The 25,293-nt window shown below is 44.8% G+C and overlaps 1 long non-coding RNA gene across 5 annotated transcripts; it reads right to left on the bottom strand.

Annotated features, from left to right (window-relative positions):
- Positions 1–390: 390 nt before the first annotated feature.
- Positions 391–25,293, bottom strand: LOC127296601 (uncharacterized). 5 transcript variants are annotated; one of them, XR_011755080.1, is made up of 10 exons: positions 25,039–25,293; positions 24,834–24,958; positions 24,242–24,405; positions 23,844–23,902; positions 8,776–11,589; positions 8,634–8,705; positions 2,139–2,583; positions 1,486–1,683; positions 865–950; positions 391–782 (listed from the first exon to the last, which is right to left on the bottom strand). It is a non-coding gene; the product is annotated as an uncharacterized lncRNA (long non-coding RNA). The 5 variants fall into 5 exon arrangements; XR_011755082.1 differs by having other exon boundaries at positions 24,242–24,396; XR_011755079.1 differs by lacking the exon at positions 24,834–24,958 and having other exon boundaries at positions 8,776–11,342; positions 11,501–11,589.

The raw sequence follows: 25,293 nt of genomic DNA, 5'->3' as shown, positions 1-25,293 counted from the left end.
GGCACGAATCCTGCCGGAATCGGGGCCACGTTCGTCTCAATCGGGATCTGAGGACCCGATTGCTTTTTTCGTTTTTTGTTTTGGGGCTTTTGTGTAAAATATGGACCTGCTGTGAATCTCAACACATACGAACCTACCAAACAACTTCCCAACTCAGCATGTCTCAACAAACCCAGACTACCAAACACATGCCAATATCTCAACTCAACTTAGCTGAGGTCAACATGTATGAGGAGAGATAGTGATTCTCTATAGACCCAGCCTACCAAACACACCCTAGGATGAGAACTTCAGATACGGGGAAAGGGATTGGAGGGTACAGCAATACAATACATAGTATAACAAGGTGTTAGATGCAAAAGTGTTCCACCAAGTATAGTAAATCCGATCTGTACCACAGGTTTTACATCCGATGGTCTATAATACGTAATCCTTTGATCTCACTTCAGGTTCAGATCTCATACAAGTTGTGCCCACGTAAACTAACTCCCCTGGAATAATAAGAGAAGAAGCCTTATAACAACAGGAAACAAAAAAAAAAGCAGCCTTTGATGTACTTATTGAGTGCAACCATAGACAATAACTGCTAACAAAAAAAGGACAGCCTTTAATACATTGGCTGGAAAAGTACAGAAAACAGAGCACTGGCTATATGGCGACTCCATCTAACCAAGCCCATTCTGTCTATCAGCGAACCACCTCTTCTATATACTTACGCATTGGAAAAACGGAACCATCAACTGCAAAACCCTCCAGCTGAGCCTTTGAACATGATCTTGATCCTGTATTTAATTTTGAGTGGTTAATATTAACTCTATGCATAGCAACGAAAATTTCTAAATTAAGTAATATGTATGAACTTACCATAGCAATACATAGTCAGAAAGTGTTCCACCTAGAGTTGTATCAGCATGTATGAACACATCAAGCAATGGACACTTGCACTCGCTCTGTGGAGATATCAAATCACTTAGATATGATGGCAACATTTTGATTCACATTGTATAACTTCAACTGAAACATGCCATGGAGTACACCTGTAAGCGTAATTGTAACACCAATATCCTAAGTGCTATCATTTGTTGGTGTGATATGCCTCTTCACTGAGGCAAATGGAGGCAGCATACTCAATTATTAGCACCGAATTTAGACTGCAGGGTAGGCCAATTATTTTGAGCTGGACAATTTGGGTGGCTACACATCCAACTGAACGAAAGTGAGGCATCCATTGTATTAGATCAAGCTCTCCAGTGGTAATCCACTAAGTGCATGATCTTGCCCAGTGATGAAAATGCAAGTGCATTTAGAAACACTAAGGTGCGCATATAACATTAAATCATATAGGCCCAGGACTGCATAGAGTTGTTGCATAGTAGCGTGCATACTAACGATGAGATCTAATCAATGCATGAGCACTTGCACTGAAGACCTTGCTTACTTATAGTTTCAGAACAAATACAAAACAATGAAGGATGCAAACAAAACCTAGGCAGAGGTGGCGCTGTGACCACGCGAAGAAGGAGAGCCTGGTGGGCACCCTGCGGACGTCCTTCATGAGGCTGGTCTGCTCCAAAATCCTTGCATGCTGCAGCCAACCATACCGACTTATCCTCTGAATTGCGCCGCATCTTTGCTATGTCGTTCGTCCTCCACCGCCTTGGCATGCTGCTCGTCCAGCTTCCCCTGCAGACAGTGAATTGATTGGTGAAAGCTGGTCACAGATGGTAAGAGCACTACTGTTTAATTAATAGCAGCTAGCACGAAGAAAGACCACTCTCAGTGAAATCAACATGATCACCATCCATCGTAGTGTCACGATTAGTAGTCACTTCTTGGTGCAGAAAGTTGATAGGTTGAGCTGTAACGAACTGATGTTACATGCCCCGTTTGGTTACTGCTAGTAGTTGCTGCAAGATAAATTATTTATTTGGGAAATTTAGATGATGCATCAGTTCGTGGTGTTGTACTCTTTTCGGTCTTGAAAGGGTTGTCAAAATGATATCTCATTCAAGATGGTCGTAAGAAGGTACAAATAGAGCTCAAATTAGTAGGACTGTTCAATGGTTTTTTCCATAGAAAAGGGACTGGATAACACAAAAACAAAATAGAGAGATTTTATGTTCATGTCAATTAATTACCTCAGCCTTCTTTAGCTAGGTGTAGGCCTACATCAATAGAAGAAATCAAGATGTCATTTAAATCCTCATGCCTAACATCACCGCCGTTAGACCCCTGAATGTGAATTGCATGTCATACATCTAGGCCAAAAAAAAGAAAGGTTTACTTAAGTGGCGTTAGACCCCTGAATGTGAATTGCATGTCATACATCTGGGCCAACAAAAAGAAAGGTTTACTTAAGTGGTTGATGCAGCCTTCCATGCTGGTGTTTCTTAGGGTGTGCAGAAGCTAGTGTTGGTGACATATAACACATACTGTTTAAGTGGTTAATGGGGAGAATGGAACAGAAAATATCTTCCTTTTTGTTGTTGGCCGTGTGAAGCTGGAAGGTGATATCTACACCACAGGAACTTGCAGCCTTAAAGTGCAAAGGGTACCCAGAGAAGCCATCCGCTACATCAAATCCTGAAACAAACAAATACTTTAGATGGAACAAAGTAGAAATTTTTATTTGCTAGGAAGAAAATAAAGAAATCTTGAATAAGTTAAATGTTAAATAGCACCAAAAAGGGTAACACATCCCTGTAATAAATTTATTCATACGGGGCAATGGAGAAAATGCATAACATAACTTGCACAGCGCATTGAATTGACAGGAACATGTTTCAGAACAGTCTGTCAAGGAACATGAGGAAATAAATAAATATGAAATGCATATTCAGCCTTTTCTTTGTCAATTAGCTAGGGATGTTCTTTTCACACTGGAAGTTGATCATATTTCTGTGCACACAGTACAATGAAGGATTTGTATTTTGTTTGTATCGTGCTTTGCCTACTCCAACCGGCATGAAACCATAGTAGGGCTACATATCTTCATAGGTGCTCGTGGCAAGAAAAAAGGTATATATATATATTCAAAGAGAGAATAACCTTTCGTAGAAACCTGAGAAAAAAGTCAATCTAGCTTTTCATTTAAACCCTATTTGTTTGATCCGAAATAACATGTATTCAGAATCTCATGTTTTGGAATCTAACTTTGGAAGTCAGTGCAAAGTGAAGTACATAATAACTTTTTTGCCGAGATTGTGCTATCTTCAGATTATCACGAATGATCCACACCTTTTCTTCAGCATCGTTGATTACATCAGGGCTAAAGATTTTCCTTTCACCGGTTTCAGACCAGTTTAGAGGTGTTCTGCATTTGCGACCATAAAGAGCTTCAAAAGGTGCCATGCCCAAACTGGCTTGATAGCTATTATTGTAGGAGAATTTAGCGAATGGAAGGCGTTCTTCCCATTTCATGCCGAATCAGATTACACAAGCACGGAGCATGTTTTCGAGGATCTGATTGACACTTTCAACTTGACCACTCGTTTGCGGATGATAAGTTGTGCTGAAGAGCAGATTAGTTTCCATAGCCTTCTGAAAGCTTTCCCAAAATCTGGAAGTGAAGATGCTTCCGTGATGCGAGCTTATTTCCAAGGGAACACCATGAAGAGAGACGATATATGCGAGCTCAGCCAACTGACTAGCAGAGATTGTTTCTTTGACAGGAAGGAAGTGAGCAACCTTGGAAAGACGGTCGATCACTACAAAGATAGCATCATTGCCTTTGCCATACTTTGGAAAGCCAGTTATGAAGTCCATCTCAACATTATCCCATTTCCACTTAGGAATCTTCAGGGGTTGTAGGATACCAGCAGGTCTTTGATGTTCTGCCTTGACACGGCGACATACATCACATTCCGAGACATATCGAGCAATATCACTTTCCATTCTAGTCCACCAATAGGTTGTCTTGATATCGAGATACATCTTTGTGCTTCCAGGGTGGATAGAGAGAGGAGTGTCATGAGCTTCTTTGAGAATGAAGCTTCTCAGGTTTGGATCCTTCGGAACAATGATTCGACCTTGGAAGAACAAAGTTCCTTGAAGTTGATAGAGAAAGACTTGTACTTTGGCTTTTGCATGTTCTCTTTGATGTTTTTGATACAACCATCTCTTAACTGTCCGGTTCGTATCTTATCCTCACGAATTTGTGTGACCACCAAGTTTGCAAGATAGCCTTGGGGAACAAGTTCTAGATTCAATTTCCTGAATTCTTCACAAAGAGCTAGTTGACTTTCTTGACTCATGAGAGTGTTGCAATAGGATTTGCAACTAAGGGAGCCGACCATGACATTATCTTTGCCTGGAGTGTAGGTGATAGACAAATCAACCTTCACAAAACAAGGTGTGGAATTGATAGCTACATTAGGTGGCCATCATCTACCCTTGAGATAATACTTTCCCAAAATTATTACTTCTCAAACCAAGTTATTTCTATTTCCTTTCCAAAAGTCCCAAAACCCTAATTTACTTTCTTCTCTATTTTGACCACAAAACTATTTCTAGTTTTATCAAAGCATTTCAATTTATTTTTCTCAGATAAAATAGGGAATGTGGGTGGTATTTTACACCATCTCATTTCCACTCTAAAAAGAGTTTCTCTAAAATATTTCTTTCTTCATTTGGTTTTAAGCTAAAGGCATGGTTTTAGAACTTATGCCTTTTCCTTTTGAAATATAATTTCTATAAAACTTATTTTAATGCATGTTAATGGTGTATATGCCATTTGTTGCACTTTTACTCTCTTTATAATTTTGGGAAGATTTCACCAAACTAGAACTGATTTATACAGTTGGCATAAGGTTAAGTCGCATATAATTATGTACGAAATCTATTCGCACCAAATTGGTCGAACTAAAATAGCAAGTAGTCAAAAAAAAAATTGAATACAGAATTATGTGGAAAAAGTAAAAAAGACTAAGGTACCTTTATTCTCTTATTATGGTTTTGATGTATTTTGACAGATATATTAGATACTACCCTTTGCTCCCTCTCTCTTAATAGCAGGTACCTGTAGAACAACAGGAATAGTCTACGTGATCTAGAAAACACACATATACAGCGAAGCAATGTGTTGCCAACCAAGAAAAGGAATAGGCCATACTCAGTATTCTGAGCTCCTGACTGTTGGCTGCCTCTTCAGCTTAGCATGCTCCGCGCATTTGTTTTGTTAAGATTCGTAATACATATAACTCTATTTTGTAAACACACAATGAATTCAGAGAGTTTTGAGATCTAACACTAAGAGCGGCGATGCACCTGACCGTAGATGCATTCGGAAGGGAGCGTCCTGCGTAAGCATTGGCCATGACGGATGCTCCCATGGCCGCGCTGCCTTGGGAGGAGAGGAGGGCACCGATGCACCTAAGCATGGAGAGCGCCATGAGGGTCAGCAAGAGCTCCACCGGACAGCTGTTGGAATGCTGCCCATGGAGCTCATCCACTGTACAGAGAGAGATAGAGAGCTCACGACGTGGATGGTGGCCTTAGATGCATCCCGAAGTGACCATTGGTTGCGCTGGATCTTCCCATAGACCCTGCCTCTGGAGTGAGGAGGGTGCCACACCTCGTCCGCGCCTTTAATCTCATTGGCAAGGAGATGTGGGCACCGGACTCCTCTGTTCCGTCCGCCGACTCAGGAGGGAGAGAAAAGTGCAGCACCTCCTAAGGGGGAGAAGGGCGCCCGCTGCATTTCTAGGGAGAGGGCAGCCTCGTCTCGTCTCGCAGGGAGGGAGAGGCGGATGGCGCCATGGGAGGCCAGGGAGGGAGAGGCAAACGGCGGCCTCCATGGGAGGATTTGGGTTACAGCGATTAGGAGGAATAGATTTGGGATTCCAATAGAGTTCTAGATTTTTTTTTGGAGGGGAATATATAGTTCTAGATGGAATCGTGGTGGAGTTCCTAGACTATTCCACGGCGGGGCCGCACCGCTTTGACCGCTGGGTAGAAAGGAAACCGAAAGAGCCACGCCTCAACCGGTATCCGGTTGCCCAACCTTCCAAAAAAATGAAGAGAAGTAACCAAGGAAGGTAGAAAGAAAAAAAGAGCACATGTCGCTCAAATGATGGAGTTAATCGATCAGAAATTGCACATCTACAGTGCTCCAATCGACCAGGAGGCATGAATCCATCTACCTTTTATATAGGGTATAATAATGAGGAGACTAAAGATACAAACTACAGAGGCTGAACATACAAACTGGGATTGGCATCCTGCTAAGCTAACTAGATAGGTTTTGATGGAATCCTCGATTCTAGGTTCAGATTCAACAAAACCACATATAGAGTTGATGGATGGATGCATATGCAGAGCGATTCGTTCATGACAATTTTAACAAATGTGATATTTTTGGAAAACATAATTAAGCACAAACTGAACTCTCCGAAAAACTAAAACTAGATTTGTTCTTTTTTTTACACTAGTACAAATGCCCGTGCGTTGCTACGGGTACTCAAATTTTATTTCTCAATGGATATATATATAATCCACAACTTAGTATGAAACTTTAAAACAAATCAAGAATATCATAATATACTACATCATGATAATACCGAACGCAATAACAAGACATCATTGTTGTGCATCTATGTGGTTCAAGTTCTAGGTCTTCTTGTTGCTCTTCCAGGGCAAGTCTCGCACATGTGTTATGGGCCATCATAACTGTCAACTCAACAATTTCTTATTTTGGATGTATAATAAATTTGTCTGTTCTTTGCAACATGAGAAAAACATGGCATTTGTTGTCAGTTAAGAAGCATGATAGTTAACCTTGTTGTGGTCCACCAAGCAAATTGCTCACCATCGTCCACTCATTCCCCTCAGCTCCTTGGTTGTCCATGTCACATTGTCTCAAGCCTTGCGTTTTTAAAGAATAGACTATGCAGCGAACAATTTTTTTTTGGCTATTTGGTACAACTTGTTTTATTTCTCTTACAAAGTTTGCAACACTTTGGAACTCCTTGTGTTACAAAATCTCTCTCAAAATTTCAATCCTAATAAGAGTATTTGTTTACAAGAACAGTTAGGTAGTATCATTTGTCCTTACAGGCTTTCAAACTACTCTGCGGAGTGCATATCCCATAACTTGCATATGTTACAACTTTTTGCCCAATTAAGTTACCCTTTTCAATACTTGCATTTCTAAGCATGTTTTCTCTGTAAAATTTTCAACTTATCAGACTTTTCCATTTAACCATATAATTTCCTTCACAGATAGAAGTCAAAAGCTTTTAACATCATAGGTCTTTGACTTGTTATTTGACAATTATATTTGGATGTCTTGCATCAATACTAAATAAGTTCTGAACTAATTAAAGTACTACAAAACATGGGATTTGTTCTACGAAACGGAAATTATTCTTCAGATCCACCTCGTATTCATGCTAGTGTGGATGTCGAGTGAAGCACATCTGAAACAACCACACATCAAAATGTCCATCGAATATTTGCATCTACTCATAGTGCAGTTTCTAAGAACTTTCAGATAATTTAGATAAATCCACTTCAGATAATTTAATGCAAGAGCTTCATTTCAAAGATAGAAAAAGATAGAAATCCACAAATATACATATTGGAACAAATAAATTGTATGCATATTATATCTCATAGGCACTCCACTTTATATCTGCAAACCCAAAGAAATTGTAAGCAGTCAATTCGACCTCCTAGATCATTCTTTGGAATCAATTCCATAATACTTGGTGCATATTAACCTCGGAGACAAACTTGAAGACAGACAAATCTAGAGTGGCAAACGGGCAATGCCTGATCTATACAGAATCTTTGTCTCGAGCTGAAGTAGTGCGAGCCAGGTTCAAGCAACCGGCCTCCTAGTCATCATCCTACCTCTATTCTAGAGTTACTATCAATTAAACATAATCAGAAGTTAAATCAAGGGAACTGGTAGCAAAGCCAAACTGCAACATTTTATTCTTATCAATTGACCGCTATATAAACAAATAACATTTTCTTCTCAGGCAATACGATGTTCAAAAGAGAATTCGTTTGTACTTCTCAAATGGAGATAAGTACCTGCAGGTTGACAATCTCGATTTCAATTTGGAATTGGTCACTCGCAGGTACAAACCAGAATTGATATCCTAGAATTCATATAGTATAATTACTTTGAAGTGAGGCACTAAAAAATATCTGCATTAGCCATTGTCCTACAAAATTCAGTGCATCTTAGGCATGCTCCACGCATCCACCAAGGAAAGCCACATTTTCTCACTTCACCAAAAGTAAAGCCAAAAATAACGTGCAACTAAAACACAAAGGATGCAAACTCATGGGCATCTCAACAGTGCACCAAATTAATTTGCAAGGTAGCGTCAATTATTTAATGTTCATCCATACTACTTGTTAAAGAATAAAAGGCTGGATGTCACTTAATTTAACCTAACACAAGTAATTTCATCTAGGAGCCAATCTAAAAAAATAATTGATAAATATGGCAGTTGACATCCAGGGATTTATAGACTTCAAAATGTAAGTACATATGTGCAAAATTTAGTCTTAAGCCAATAGTTTCGCATTGGTTAGCTTTGCTGCCAAAACATATGTTTCCTGAAGGGACACGGTTTCTCCTATGCAAGCACTAAAAAAGGGGACATATATAAACAAATAACCTTTTCCTTGGTCCAAGTTGTAGCTTGAAGTAACACATGAACATTATCATGGACAGATCAGCATTACAATCCCTGCATGTGTTGAATCCTTATAATGCAAGTAAACATGAGGCGTTTTGATCGAGACTAAATTCGGATTTACCTGTACCGCGGTCGATGTTAACAGTGACCTCACACATAAGATGTTGATCATGTCTTAGCTGGTTCTAGAATCCCATTATTTATGTACGGAGGCCCTGTACATGCACAATAAATGCTGAAGGTTAATGCTTACCAATGCAAGAAGCCAAGAATGAGGGAACGGGTCCGATTACACCCAAAACTGGAATTCATCGTTAGGTTTTTTTTATCATGTCAGCTCCCTAGAAAAGTTTGAAGAATTGTTGTGTTAAAAAGTTCAGGTAATTCAGAGTTAGGGGTCTTGGTTGTTTGGGTGTTGTGGGAAAATAAATCCATGATTTGATGATCGTCCTTCTTCTAGTTGCGGCCAAACCTGAAATCCAAACGAATCAATCAGCTAGTGCAGCGACGGCAGATTATTTAGAGGCAGAATAGGACAAATCATGTCTCAATGGCATGTCGTTGCACTGATTTGAGGAGCGCGTCGAGGAAGCGCTCGTGCTCCTCCGGGGCCACGTCTCCCTCAGCCTGAGGAGCCGTTCTACCATCCCACTGCCGGTCCCTCCCTCCCGGCGTGGGAGTCCATCTCCCTCATGGTTTGCCCCGGGCTGCTCCACCTCTGGGAGACATTCCAGCCGCAAGAAGAAGGCAAGTAGGCAGCGACGCAGCATCTTGGTCGCCCATGACCCTGGATCAAGTCTCATCGCAAAGCTTCAGGCGCATGGAAATAAAATGTTGTTATGTCATATGAATAAGTCGCAGGGTGATTGATCCATTCTAGACAAGACGCGATTATAAACAACATGTGGTTTATAAATAACCAAATCCACAGAATTATAATCCACAAGGCAAACTGTAAATAATTATTTTTTCTATTCAACTATTCTATTTATATGCAGGACTACAATAGTTTCAGGCTTGTTCCAAGTTCTAACAGTAGCAGATTAGCAATAGTTTCAGGCCACAGCTGTCCCTACAATAGTTTTTCAGTCAATTGTTTCCTCAAGAACATGTAAATTGAAACCCCATTTTTAAATATGAAGACAACAAACAATCTTCTCATTGTACAAAAATTCGAGATAGTAGTATGAAACCAACAAGTTCTGTATTAGTTTGACAGCATACATGTGTTTTTTAAATAACCAGGTACATACAATTATAATCCACAAATCTAATATGTTCACCCGCATACAATGGGAAAATATGCTCACGTGGGTAAAAGAACTGGAAAAGCAATACACTACGTACTGAACCATACATTCACAATTTAGGATTGGGATTCAGAGTTCTATCGTCCGGATGGTGGCGGCAGAGGTTTGCGTGCACCCAGATTCAGAGCAGAAGCTCATGGATCTTGGCTGGCTGATTGCAGGAGACAACATCGATTTTGCCAAGACCGAATCAAGAAGCGGCATGTCACTCAGCCTCAAGAAATAGGGGAGACCGGGAGACGGACCTTGGCGTGAGAAACTGCTTCCTTGCGAGACGCTGGGAAGATGGTGTGGTCCGGTTTTCCCTCACCCTCGCCGTCTCCGCCTCAGCCTCGCCGGCGCCGAGGCCGCTCGGATCCGCTCCGCCGGTGGCTATTCTTCCGTCGCTCCCCCAGTCCCCATCATGCCCTCGGCGCTAGGGTCTTCCATGTACTCCGCATCCCCAGCCCCGGCGCCGACGCCATGAGCTTCCACCGAACAACGTGACCTACCGATGAGCCAGCTAACCGGCGAGATTCAGTGATTTGTGAGATGCAGTGTACTGCAGTAGGTGCGAGCTATCCAATGGCAGGGCACGCGAGGAGGAGCACAACGAAGGTGGCCTGCCCCTGGCGCCGAGGCGGCCGCAGGTGGTATCGTGAGATCCAGGATTGGGGTTGAGGTTGGGGCACGATGAGGAGATTTATGCTGGCTTGGCCCACCTGTCGGCGCTTCCGTGAGGACGAGAGGTTGGACGACCAAGAGGACGACCAAATTAGGGGGAGAAGGGGGAACACGTTCCTTCTTTTTAAGTAGTAGAGATAGAGATACTAGCGTTTGGGCAGAGGGACAAACCCAATGGTCGTTAACCTTGCAGACACCATGGCATTTCTGACGCAAGAGGCTTTGGTGTCCCGTTCAGTTCAGCACAAGCGGCAGGGTGCAAGATGGATCAAATCTAGGTTTTTGTGCCGAAGTTTTCCAAAAAGGTCAGATTTGTCGACTTTTGCCACCATCCATGAAAAGCTACTCAGATAGAACAAGATGTAAAACAGGTATAAAAGCATGGAAGCAATACATCCATGAAAGAACAAATGGCTGGTGAAATAGAAACTCTTTGATGGTGAAAAAACAACAATTATCGGGTCTATAAATTTAAAATATTTCAATAATGATGTCTATTATTGAACTTCTAGATATTTTATTATTCAACTCTCAGATATCATTGGCGAAACATTATTTAGCACAAGACTAGTGTGTTGGCAACATGGGTTTGCGCTTTCAAACATTATAAAAATGAAAGCATTGGTACACACATTCATCTTGTAATCCGGAATGCCTTCCAAGAAGTGCGGCATTCATGGCCGTGGATAGGCGGATAGAGAGACAGAGACAGACCCTGGACAAACAAGTTACAATTAAGAATTTTTCGCATGCAACAAGGTGGTACATTGAACTCTAGTCATAAATTGGTATTACTGCCAGAAAATACTTATCTTTGCAGCAGAACCAGAAAAATAAATTCTGCAGTAACGTGAGCTGGATTTAATTACTAACACAGATATCATGTTCTGAAGACTTATCCGATGAATCATCAACCATTTTGCTTTTGACTTTGCTCGAATGAGAACTCTCCCTCGCTGGTTCTGAAATTGCAATGGAGGTGGCAAACCCAAATGTCAAACATTAGATATGATGTATTCTTGAAAAAACACTAGATATGACCAACTTGGAACTGGAAGTTGATTGATTCCAATGATGGCAAACTCGCTAGAAATGACCATGAAAATAATTGCATCATTTTCTAGTGTTTTGGTTTACTATTGTGGTAACCTAATGACGAAGGGTCATTCTTAGAAAATGGGCCTCGTTCCCGATTACCATAATTTGGCTACAACCACATAAAGCAGATGTAAATATAATGGCATTCCTGGATGATGCATAATAGATTCTCATGACATGGTATGGAAAAAAATCAAGAGTTATGACTTTCACCAACACATGGTCCTCACCTTTGATAAGTAAATCTTCGAGCATTCCAATTCATTTTCAGAACTGCATGGAGTTTGATAATTGATACGCGCCATTGTTTTGAATGCTTTCATCACTATCCATGCATGATATTGGTGGTATATGGCATCTTTCGCTCACTCAAACAAACACGGCGTAGCAGGCCTGCATCTTCTGCATGATGCTTGTGACATGTTTCTCCTTGCTATTGCCAGCTCTATTTCTTTCAGATTGATCTTGACAGTCCTCAAAAGAACTATCATTTATAAAATCATGAACTTTGGTGTTGTTCCTTCTCTTATAAGTTTTGATCACGTTTTTCTCTATATCATGGAGGTTAGCATGAGTTTCATCCTTCCTTTTCACTGGCAACGACTTTACGCTGTTACCTTTCTCACTTCTTCCGAGCATTGGTTCCTTAGGGAGAAATTCTAGTTTTACTTAACAAACAACAGAGAAAAACTAGAATTCTGCATGGGGAACAAATGCTCGGAAGAAGTGAGAAAGGTAATATCGTGAAGTCGCTACCGGTGAAAAGGAAGGAGGAAAATCATGCTAACCTCCATGATATAGATAAAGACATAATCCAAACTTACAAGAGAAGGAAGAACACCAAAGTTCATGATTTTATAAATGACATGACTATCAATATCGATCTGAAAGCACTAGAGCTGGTAATAGAGGAGAAACATGTCATGAGCATCATGCAGCCAGATGCAGGCATGCGGCACCAACGTGTTTGTTTGAGTGAGGGAAACATACTATATACCACCAATAACATGGATAGTGATGAAATCATTCAAAAAAACAATGGCGTGTACCAAAATCCACGCAGTTCTACAATGCTCGAAGATGTACTTATCAAAGGTGAGGACCATGTGTTGCCGAAAGTCATAAATCTTTATTTTTTTTCCATACCATGTCATGAGAATCTTTTATGCATCATCTAGGAATGCCATTATATTTACAACTACTTTATGTGGTAGTAGCCAAATTATGGTAGTCAGGTACAAGGCCCAATCTTTATTTGGTCTTTATGTTTCTTTTATTATGGAACTGGTTACAATATAATCAATTTTCTAGTCTACGGAAGGAATGACTACTTTTTTAGGTATGAATGAATTTTTATGACATATGATTGAATCAAAATCACTAGAAAAAGCGCGCGCTCCTAGGCGCGCTCCTAGGAGTCACGTCCTGAGTCCATGTGGCGCGCTCGAAGAGCCTCTCGTGGTCCCGTCCTTTCATCCCATGGTCGACATGTGGGAATGTTGCAGTGCATCCCGCAGAAAATGCATCATCCACCCCGGGAATCTAGCTAGCTTTGTGCTCGATCAATCACAAGCCTGCCAATCTACCTAGCTAGGCTATCCTAGCATAGCTAGCCTTTTTTTTCACATGAGCTATTCGCAGCGGTAGCGGCCTATTTCCCTTGTGCATGGATTTTCTCTTTTCCTTTGTAGATTTGAATATGAAAATTACATTATCTTTTGAACCGAGTGCTTAAAGATGTCCCGCAGCTGCTGCGCTCTCTAGAGAATTCCCAGCATGCTTCTAACATTATGATGCGTCGTGTACCAAACAACACCTTCAAGAAGGAATGCGACGACAACGGCGCTGCTGCTCGGACTGGTCATATGGTTTCCCCTCATACACGCAGGGACAAGGCAGGAGGACTTCACCCAACGCCCTTCGGGAAGGAAGGGTGTCGGCCAAGCCGACAAAGATTTCTCCCGACCCTCGCAACCCCTCCCTAGATGCTCCGTCGTGTTCCAGCAAACTCACCGCTCACCAACGCACGCCACCATGGCCTTAGAAACATCATCATTGTCTTACCGCGGCCAACGAACCGAGGCCAGCAGAACCAAGGAGGATCTCCAAACCAAGGAGCAATGAGGTAGTGACCACGTGGGAGGGAACCGCCTCCACCGCCAATGGTGGTACCCTTCCAGTTCCGACATGTCGTCAAGGGGCACACCAGACCCTCCTGGCCCGGCCGAGCACAGACCCACCTAGCCCATGCACGTGAAGCCCCTGTCAGGATGTTGCAGGACACGCACCGCCACCCCAACCAACCGCCGCTCGGGCCACCTCTCCCGGCCACCGGAGGCAAGCCAACTTCGCCCAGGCCTGGCCCGCCCAGCCCTAGATCGAGCTCAAAGGGCCTGGATCTGGGCCGGGAGGACGCCGCCATGTGCCACCACTCCACCCCCGCCGCCAACCAGTCGCGTCAGCGCCAGCCCGCCGCCCAAGAAGCTGCGCCACCAGAACCGTTGTCGAACAGGGAGCACCGCTGCCGGCCGAGGGATACCCGTGTTCCCCCTCCAAACGCGCGAGTAGGGGCTGCTCTTCCGCCGCCGACACCACACGGGGCTTTGCCCAGCGGCCTGCACCGACGGCGGTGGCTGGGGAGGGTGGAGAGGAAGGTCGAGAGAGGGTAGGGTTTCATCGCCGTCCTGGCGCCCGCGGGGAGCGGCCGGGAGGGCCGAAACATCACCCCCTTCCTCTTTCTTCCTCTCCCAATTCATACAAAGAACGGTAGATCTAGTATAGGGCCAACAGTTACATGGCTCGGTTACGGCCTTGATACAAAGATGGCCTTGATCCAAGGTATGCAGAAGATTAGACACAGTGCACACTGGGGAGAAGTTCGCAAACGGCAACAGGTGGTGTACATCTCGAGCAAGCATGTCGGCGGCCTAGGTGAAGGTCTGGTGTGAAGCTCCAGTGGCTCTAGCGTACCAAGGCGAGGTTGTGGCGATCTAGGCCAACTACAACAAAGAGCACTGAAGATGCTCGCAACCAAGAATGTTAGAGATGAGGTAGGGAGATGGGAGGGAAATGACACAGGAGAACAATGTGGGAAGACAAAGTAAACTGCAAAGAAGAGGCAATGGTGGCGCAGTTGAAATGTATGTAGTGAAGCTGGAGTGATGTAGCCCCGCCTATCGTCGACGCTACACCATGGCCAAGGAGTCCCCCAAGTGGACCAACAACACAAACCCCCGCCATATATGTCAAGGTGAACTCTTTCCTCTCTATGGTCGACCTCAACACCAACTTGAATGGTATGCTACCTCATGCCTATCATCATTGTGTCTATAGGTGCCGACATCGACAAGGACCAAGAGAGAAGGAACTCCCATGGTGCAAGGAAGAGAGAAGAAGAAGAAGGAAAGAAGAGAAGAAGGAAGAGGAAGAAGAGGCGGGAGGAAGAGGCCCAGCCGACCCAGAGGTCGGCCAAACCGGGCCCCAGGCCGGTCCCAGGGCCGGTCAGACCGGGCCCCAGACCGGATCCACCCCGGCGACAACCGGCATCGTACCGACGCCAAACCGGGAAACTTTTGCGAACTTCCCGGTCTGGCGCCCGGTTGACCGCCCCAGCGCCGAGCCGTCCGGTCACAGGCCCGGTTGGCGCCCGGTTGACCGGATTTCACGGGACAGACTCGACCGGAAACGGCCCGAGTCGATCCACCGCGTACCTTTTTGACCCAAGTCGCCTTGTACCTCTATATAAGCACCTAGGTCATCCCCTTTACTCCTTAGACAAGATTTTAGGCTTAGACATGAAGTTGAGTTTTGTCTCCCTAGGGTTTCATCCCCTTTGTATCAAGGCTACCCTTGTTGGATGTATGGATTTGTGAGTGTGAGATTCTAGTGCTACCCACTCTCTCTCCCACTCCTAGATTCATCTCCCTCACCAATCTCTCCGCTCGGAATTCTACCGCGTGTCTCTTCCGGGTTGATTCTATTGGCGTGGTCCATCGAGCCACGGGGTAAGTAATCGATTGTATCGGGTTGGTGTGTGTGCGTGAGTTCCTCGTGTTCTTCGTGTTCTTCGTGCTCTCCCTCTCTTCCTCCTTTGGATTTCGGGTCAATCGCAAGATCGGGCCACAAACGGGGTCTTAGACCTCATCATATGGTATCAGCAGCCTTTGGTTTCCGCGGATTTGACCCCCCACCCACCCAATTTCATCTCTGAAATTTTTTCCCCAAAAATCCCCAAAAATAGCCCTAAATTGCCTTTTGACGGATCTGCGATTTCGTTGCGTTTTGAGTGGTTTTGGTCCATGGATTCGATGTTATTGTGCTTGATCTACTATTTCCCCACCTTCTACCCCCAAATTCCATCGTTTTCCTTCGATTTGGGTCGATTTGGACGAGTTTGGCTCAAGAACACGACAGGCCGGTTGAGAAATCCGGTCAACCGGGCGGCAGACCGGGCCGGCGCTGGGCCGGTCGGCCGAGCGCGCCAAACCGGCGCTAAACTGGCGCCAACCGGGCGCCAGACCGGACCAGCCGGCCCAGGAGCCGGTCAACCGGGCGCCAGACCGGGCGCCACCACTCCCACCTCCGCCGCCGACCACCACCACTCCTCTCCACCACCGGCAAGCTCCGTCACCCTCCCAAACCACCGGTACACACCACCGCGGCCCCATAACCACCGCCGCCATCCGGAAGTGCATCGACACCACCCACCACCGGCTTACCACCGCCACCACCGCCACCACCGCCGAGCTACTTTGACCCATTTTCTTCCGCTAACTTGTGTTTGCTTGTTCCGGTTTGAGTGCCTTGTTTGTGAAACTAACCCGCAGCTTCGAAGCAAGCGACGACATCCGAGGCACCCCGAACTTGCAACCGTACTCTTGACACCACCGCCATCATCGCAAGTTGTGTGTTCCGACACCGCCTAACATTTTCATCTAGGTATAACTTGCATTCCCCTTGTAACCCCTCTTCTTTTGCGATCTATCCTATCGAGCATTGCTTATCAAGTGTTGCGAGACATTGCACGTGGCCCCGATTGTGAGGTGTGTGTGTAGTGTGGAGTCAAGCTTCTAAGCAAAACTCGTGTGGCAAAATAGCAAAAGCGAGCTAACGTTAACATAGTGCGAGAAAAAGCCGCCAAAACACAAAAAGAGTGCAAGTCGCACCATACATCCATACATACAAAAGTGTGCAAGTGCCACCATAGATACAAAAGAGTGCAAGTGCCACAGTGTACAAAAGAGTCATAAGCTTTTAAGCAACCGAGAGAAGAGAAGAGAGGCCGCGTGTGAATCTTGTTGTCTCTTCATTTGCAACCAAAGCTTTGGCTCTCCTTGTGTTAGTGTGACACCGAGCACCTTTACATACACTTTTCCGCTCACTTTTGGTTGCACTAACCCCGCTTATCCCGTGTGTGTGTTCCACAACTTTTCCGTGTTTATAGTGATCTTCACATTGACATTTGGATTTTTGGACCTCACCCACTTTTAACAACATACTTGATTTCGGATTTCGTCTTTTGGCTTTCCACCATACTCACCTAACACCATATTTGCTAGCTTTTGCGTGTGCTTTTGTGTGAGTACCCGATACAATTGTTCTAACTCTTGGTTTTGTTGGATCACCCCAATCTTGTCATACCACGGTAAGGTTGCGAGGTAGTGTTCTTCCACTAACATACACCATATAGATCTTGTCGTGCTAACATGTATAGCGACGAAGAAGATACGGAGGAGTACACGGAGCACTTCGAGGAGGATACCTCTTCAAGCACCGCGGATGTGGAGGAACATGTGGAGCTCGACACCGACTCTAGCTCCGCAAGCATCACCGACATGACCGACATCGAGGAGCTCTACATCGACAATGGCTCCTCAAGCATGGACGACATGGTGGAGCACCACCTTGAGGACGACATCGACGAGCTCTACATCGACAATGGCTCACCACTCATGGACGACATGGTGGAGCAACGCCACGAGTACGACATCGACGACATGGTGGAGCAACACCACGAGTACGACATCGACACCATGGCGGAGCCTCACCTACGCTCCACGATGAGCAAAGACGATGCTCCCAAGTACACCTACGTCGCCAATGGAGCTACATATGAAGATAGAGGACCTCCAAGATGGCACCATCATATGGAGCATCAAGAGCGTCCCCAACATGATCGCCATCGACACACTTCTCCGAGCTCCACAAGGCGCCACCATGAGAGTGCTTATGCACAAGATCGTCGACCTCAAGTACATCATATGGAGCATCAAGAGCGTCCACAACATGATCGTCATCGACACTCTTCTCCAAGCTCCACAAGGCGCCGCAAGCAACATGCCAAGTCGCATGAGCCATCATCTAGGCATGGCAACGACCGTCATCGACTCACACCATCTCATGATAGTCGTCGACCACTACCACCTCATGGTCTACATCGACATACGTCACCACATGAGCTTCGCCGCCACAAGCCACTTCATGATCACCATCGACCAACATCCCCCAAGGATCTTCGACGACCCTCATCAAGACATGGTGATGAAGCACGACGACGAGAGCCTCGACATAAAGGCGACAAACACCATCATAGGGTGTCTACCACTCCAAGGATGGAGAGGGCACATCAAGAAGACCTTCCTCATAAGGCGACTTCTCCCTCTTGTGCCACCACCACAATGGCCCCTACCTCGTCACATGCCTATGGACTCCGATGCTACAAGTGCAAGCAACAAGGCCACCCTCCACGGGAATGTCCCAATCTCCTATGTGAGGTGTGCAAGGCCAAGGGTCACGAGGCATGGCAATGCACAAAGCCAAGCGCCAAGACGCTCTACTTCGACGAGCTACAAGCCCAAGCCACCAAGAAGCCTTTGACGCCAACACTTCAAGATGAAGATCGCCAAGGTGAACTCAAGGGTGAAGTTGAGCCGAGCCTAGCTCTCACCAACACCATGGCGCCACCAATAGAGGATGACTTGGGAGGCGATGGAGTTGAGATGGTTGAGCATGGGAATTTCCCTTCAACCAAGGAGACGCATGGAGATGAGAAAGTCGAGCCTACTCCCCTATGCTTCATTGATGAGTTGGTACCAATCCCATGTGAGCATGAGAGCCACCTAGCCCACTTGAGTGAGAGTGATAGTGAGTTGAGGGACTCCCACCCCATATGTGAGTTTGAGTGCTTCCATTTGGAGGACATGAGTGATACACAAAGTGAGTTGAGAGAGGTAGATGATAGGTCCATGGAGGACATCGCTTTGGCTAACACATTAACCTCTCCCTCTTTGGTGTCTTCTTATGTTGCACTAGGTTCCAAGGAGGACGAGTTCCCGCTCATGGAGACGATGTACATGGTGCATGAAGATGATGATATCTCACCATGCTTGCTCCAAGATGGACATGTCGACCACATGGATCCTCCTACTTCCACAACACCTACTTCAAATGAGTCGGCCTACAAAGGTAACAACATAGGTGTTGATGATGCCATGATCCCACTAGTGGACATGATGCCTTTGGAGTGCATGCATGATCTCGATGATCCATTTGCTACTTCACATGCTACTTTCATTTTCCCATGCGATACTTTGCTTGTTAACATTGTTGATCATGTGGAAGTGAATGCTTGTGATACCATGACCATGCCATGCTATGAGAGCTTCAATTTTTCTACCATTGCTTGCAATATGTCGACCACTTGCTATTTCCCATGTATTGCTTGCAATGATAATGATAAGGATGACATTAGCTTCCGCATGTTTTGCCCCAAATGTTTACACCATTCCATGATCCTTGCATCCAAGATTGTGAACAATTGCTCTTTCTTATGCTTGGTATGCAAGAATGCTTATTTCATTGTCCACGAGATGGCCCCCATAGCCTTCTCAATTTTTGATGATCATGAGTTACCACATGCCATGAATGCACCTTTTTGCCATATGCACCATCGCCATGCATTTCATACTATCTTGATTGACACTGATGGTGATGTGCACAAGACATGGAACATCATGATGGATGATTTGTTCCTCTACCATGCACACACGCTTTTTGTTTTCTCTTTTGTGTGTATAGGTACCCGAATGACAACTTCCACCGCTACGGAGCATGAGCTCACGAAACGCGCAATTGAGAGCTACCCAACACGGACGAGATACATGATCCAACCCATGGGATTCACACCAAAGGGTATGTTCCCAAACGCCTTCGCCCTCGTGTGTTTCCGGCTTGTCTTGTCGAGCTTCCGGTTTGGACCAATGCCTCGTCACCTCTTTTGCCTCTTATGCAACATATCTTGACACATCTTGTTGGCACAATGGTTGTTGTATGTCTTGATGTTATCATCATACACTCCGAGAATCTCAAGGACCATGTCATACATGTGAGAGACACCTCATGCATCTTGTGCCACATGTCACACAAAAAGTTGCTCTTCTTTGGATTTCTCCTTTCATCTATCGCAATTGAAATGGATTCTTTGACACTTGAGGATACTCATACTCGGCTCACGCCAACCATACTTTCCCAATTGAGAAGTTTCCCTCTCTTTGCCATTGCACATAAAAATTTTGCCCAAAATTTTGCCGCCACTACTTGCCTTTTGATTGTTCCATTTGTTTGGGACAATGCTACACATCACATTTTTGACACTTTACAAAGGAAACATTTACATGCACAAAGTTTTGCCCTACAAAATTTTGGATACATCGACACTCTTTTGGTTCCCATTTTTGCCAAATGCCTCTTGGAGAAACGACTTGATGCTTCGTATTTGATTGAGAGCCTCTTGTTCGCCGATCACCAAATTGGCCTCCACAAGCTTTCCATTCGCAAGTTGTTTTTCCCCAAGCTCTTCTTCGACCGCGACTTTATCCCTCTACCACAACATGGGACAACCGTCATGGACTACACCGTCGGTGAGGAGGAACAAGAGTCGAGGACGACTCTTCCCCAAGGGGAGGGAGATGATGTAGCCCCGCCTATCGTCGACGCTACACCATGGCCAAGGAGTCCCCCAAGTGGACCAACAACACAAACCCCCGCCATATATGTCAAGGTGAACTCTTTCCTCTCTATGGTCGACCTCAACACCAACTTGAATGGTATGCTACCTCATGCCTATCATCATTGTGTCTATAGGTGCCGACATCGACAAGGACCAAGAGAGAAGGAACTCCCATGGTGCAAGGAAGAGAGAAGAAGAAGAAGGAAAGAAGAGAAGAAGGAAGAGGAAGAAGAGGCGGGAGGAAGAGGCCCAGCCGGCCCAGAGGCCGGCCAAACCGGGCCCCAGGCCGGCCAGGCCGGTCCCAGGGCCGGTCAGACTGGGCCCCAGACCGGATCCACCCCGGCGACAACCGGCATCGTACCGACGCCAAACCGGGAAACTTTTGCAAACTTCCCGGTCTGGCGCCCGGTTGACCGGCCCTGGCGCCAGGCCGTCCGGTCACAGGCCCGGTTGGCGCCCGGTTGACCGGATTTCACGGGACAGACTCGACCGGAAACGGCCCGAGTCGATCCACCGCGTACCTTTTCGACCCAAGTCGCCTTGTACCTCTATATAAGCACCTAGGTCATCCCCTTTACTCCTTAGACAAGATTTTAGGCTTAGACATGAAGTTGAGTTTTGTCTCCCTAGGGTTTCATCCCCTTTGTATCAAGGCTACCCTTGTTGGATATATGGATTTGTGAGTGTGAGATTCAAGTGCTACCCACTCTCTCTCCCACTCCTAGATTCATCTCCCTCACCAATCTCTCCGCTCGGAATTCTACCGCGTGTCTCTTCCGGGTTGATTCTATTGGTGTGGTCCATCGAGCCACGGGGTAAGTAATCGATTGTATCGGGTTGGTGTGTGTGCGTGAGTTCCTCGTGTTCTTCGTGTTCATCGTGTTCTTCGCGCTCTCCCTCTCTTCCTCCTTTGGATTTCGGGTCAATCGCAAGATCGGGCCACAAACGGGGTCTTAGACCTCATCATGGAGGGTACTCGTACTCAGGAGAATAATGCGGGAAAGGCAAATAAAACATGAAGGGGAGGCAACAATGGCGCGGTGAAATGCCCATCCATTACGAAGACACGAGCAAACACACATAGTGAAATGCAAGTTCTAATGATGTAGCTGGCTAAAAAACTAGAGGATTCCAGGTAGTGGAGTGCAAACATATGGGATATATGATTATCCTTCATAACTCCTGAATAATTAGAAACCCTGAATTGACAATTTATCTGTCAGCAATCACCAAGGCATCAATAATTCCTTTATTTGGTCATGAAGATTGATTTTACCTGTACCATATTTATGAGAATCAACCACCCATGAATGGCAAGAAGTACAATTGTAAGACGCATCAGAACTGAGTGCTAACTCAGTGGCAGGGCTAGCGAGTGCGCGGCCAGCCCACCCGGGTTCAAATCCCCACCTAGCAGTAATTTCGCTCGGAGGGGCGAACTTTAAACCGGATTATCATCATAGCGTCCATCCGCGAGGAGAGTCTCATCCTACCTAACAACGTATAGCCAAGGGAGGTATCATTCCCCCATTCGTCAACCTTTTTTAATTGTAAGACGCATCAGCTAGAAAAATTAATGCAACAACAATGCTAACAATCATTACCAAACACCTTGTCATCAGGTACTTCAGATTAAACACAGACTAGTTGTTTATTATGGAATCTAATTCTTTGATCTATGATCATTCAATGGATCATTTTCCCTCTAATCTTCCCCAGGTACCAAAGGAGATGTTTGGCCTCATGCGGCAGTACTAGAAAATAGGAACTTCATTTAACCTAACGAGCAGAAAAAAATAGATTAACTCTGAGCAACATATTGCCTCAAATTTGGATTTGCTAGAACCCTTTCTACTTTAGGCATATCCCTAGTTCTATGTCTTAATTTATTGAGCAGAAAGGTGTCTTTTCTGTTAGGTAGTGTTATTTTCACGTTGGTGCAAGAAACATGTATTGTGGTTCCAGCCATTTAGGGAATGAAGGAGCATGGATTGTGCAATATTAAAAACTGGCCGATTCAGGTGCTACATGCTCTCGGCGAGAGAGCTGTTACATCGTGTGGGGTGACACGCAGAGAGTTGTTCATCGTGTTGGGCGACATGAAGAGTACTGGAGCTGTATCTCTCCACTGACTACTCTGTTCGCTCTCCTATTCTAATACAGATCGTCTACCATTATTGTCCAGCTTGTGTTGATGCAGATTTTACCAATCATTATGTAGAGTTAATCGGTTGGAACCAAAATGAGTGCAGGATGGTACTGCAGTCATATGGCCTTACTTGGTGAGTTGGTGTTCGTGGCCCAAGTGTATGTTTTGCTCACGGTTCTTGATATATACTGGGTGTTAAGACAGGTGGCAGTTACTTCTGCTTATTGATCCGACAAAGAAAACTCTGCTTGGTTGATTAAAAAAAATCTTCTTGGTAAGGTATCGGGCCCTCTACTTTCAATCTAATAAGACTTTTTTTTTATTGTCATAGATGATGCACTGATGGAGCCTGGAGGCAGAATCTGGCCCTCTACTTTCCTTTTAGTAGGCTCTATCAGGTCAGCATGTTGGTTTTGTCAGGCAGATCTTGATTCTGATAGCTCACCAGAATTCTTGCAAGTATAATGAAGAAAAAAAAAACTAAACTCGAATGTTTCTATGAAGTTGAATACTGGAGCATGTATTAGGCCTAACAATCTGCAACTGTAATATAACCATTTCATTTATAGTCTTAAACAAACTTCCAATTGAAGCCGTGTTAGTTTAACATGAAATTTTGGGATCTGATTTTGTTGGTGGTGTATTTATGTCTATGTGATTTACACATGTGCTATTTTGATTATAAAGGGGAAAATGAGTGGTGCTTGTGCTCTGCTCGAAATTGAAGTGGGAAAATCCTTTGAGAAGATCATGTAAGCTTATTCCTTCCTGGAAATCGGCAATATGGCAGGTTCATTTTGGATTTGGTTCACTTGCAAGATTATATTTCATTTTGTTTTCCATATTTGCTGTGTCGGTGATCTTCTTCTTATTTAATATCTTAGAAACCACACCAACAATATGTAGCTGACGCAATACACTTTCATCTAGCCCAGCCCCCCATTAGGCAAACAAGAACTTACTTTGTGCTGCTCCACGACTGCATATTTTTCTCTCCCTCTGCAACGCACAGGCGTTTTTGCTAGTAAGAAAAAAAATTTAAATAAGCAAACTCAGAGCAAGCGATATGTATACTGACTGAATAGAGAAACGAGTAAGAATAGAGAAACAGTTAGAATTAAAATCTTATATATCATCTCTGGAATAGAAATATCTGTTTGTGAGAGGTACACATTTATTAAATAAAAGCATAGTTCGTAACATTTTTGGAAACAAAGGGTCTCTGGCAGAAATACTACTTGAAAGAACAAAATAACAGAATATTACTTGAGAGAAAAGAATGAGAATCATTTCACACTGAACTTATCCGAGGAAACTCAAGTGACAAGTGGAGTAAAAACAGCAGTTACCAGCTACTTACATGCCTAGGATACGGGCTCTGCCATGTCCATCTTGATTCGGCCTCTTTTGTTTCTCGAATACCTCTTGATCCAGCCTAAGACTAATTTCCAAATGTGCAGTTTTCAGTAGGTTCATCTTCCCTGTTTTGTGCCTTTGGTATGCGCCATCTTGTTACTGAAAAATCTTCGTTTACGCGTTTCCATCAGCCACAGCATAGGGAAGAAACCATGTAGATAAATAAACAAAGTAAGTTGCTACCAGGGCATTATTAGTCATTTTCTGATACGCAAGCAATACAAGTTCAAAGTTTGTTCCTAGAAAACACAAGTTCAAATCTATCACATAGCTACTGTACCGTGGCTCATACGGCTGCAGACTTGAGTGCAAGCATATGCATGATGAGCTTCAGTGTGAATAGATGGGAAAGTGGCAAACAGATTTATTACCGATATGTTATTGCACTGATCTCATATCACCCTAAATGTGAAATCCAGCTAAATGAACTAAAACTACTCATATCAAAAGAGCCAAGAAGAGAAGCTACCGAATATTAATTATTTTAGTATTTACGCAGGTAATAAGCAGGTCCAGAGCGCAATTTAGCCCCATACCGGCCATACGTATCCTCAGCTGGCATTGTTGCAGACTTGCAGAAGCAAAAAAAATCGAATACCACCGTGATGGGCCTATTTCAGGATCTGTCTGCAGGCTATAATCTGCTTCAAGGTTATATAGCCTTTGAAACTTTGTGCTATTAGAATCACTGGAGGAGGCCGGTCATATATATGGAAGGGAGGAAAGAAGAGAGAAACACACCGTCAGGATGGAGGAGGCGGGTTGGGCGGTCCTGCGCCAAGATGGAGGCCCTTGCGAGTAGGCGGGAGAGGGACGCCGTGGCGGTGGTCAGAGGAGGGCGCCGGAGGCGGCGCTCAGGTAGGGACGCGTACGCAGCTCGATGGAGGACCCCGGGGGCGGCGCTCAACGAAGGACACGGTGCTCTCGGGAGGCCGCGAGGGGAAAGGGGCGCGGAGACGGCCATCTAAAATCGTGGTGGAGAGGTGCCGGTCCGAC

Source organism: Lolium perenne, chromosome 1, assembly GCF_019359855.2.
Source record: "Lolium perenne isolate Kyuss_39 chromosome 1, Kyuss_2.0, whole genome shotgun sequence".
Lineage (NCBI taxonomy): Eukaryota > Viridiplantae > Streptophyta > Magnoliopsida > Poales > Poaceae > Lolium > Lolium perenne.
Note: the sequence above shows the minus strand (reverse complement) of the source record. Positions and strands in the feature narration are given on the sequence as shown.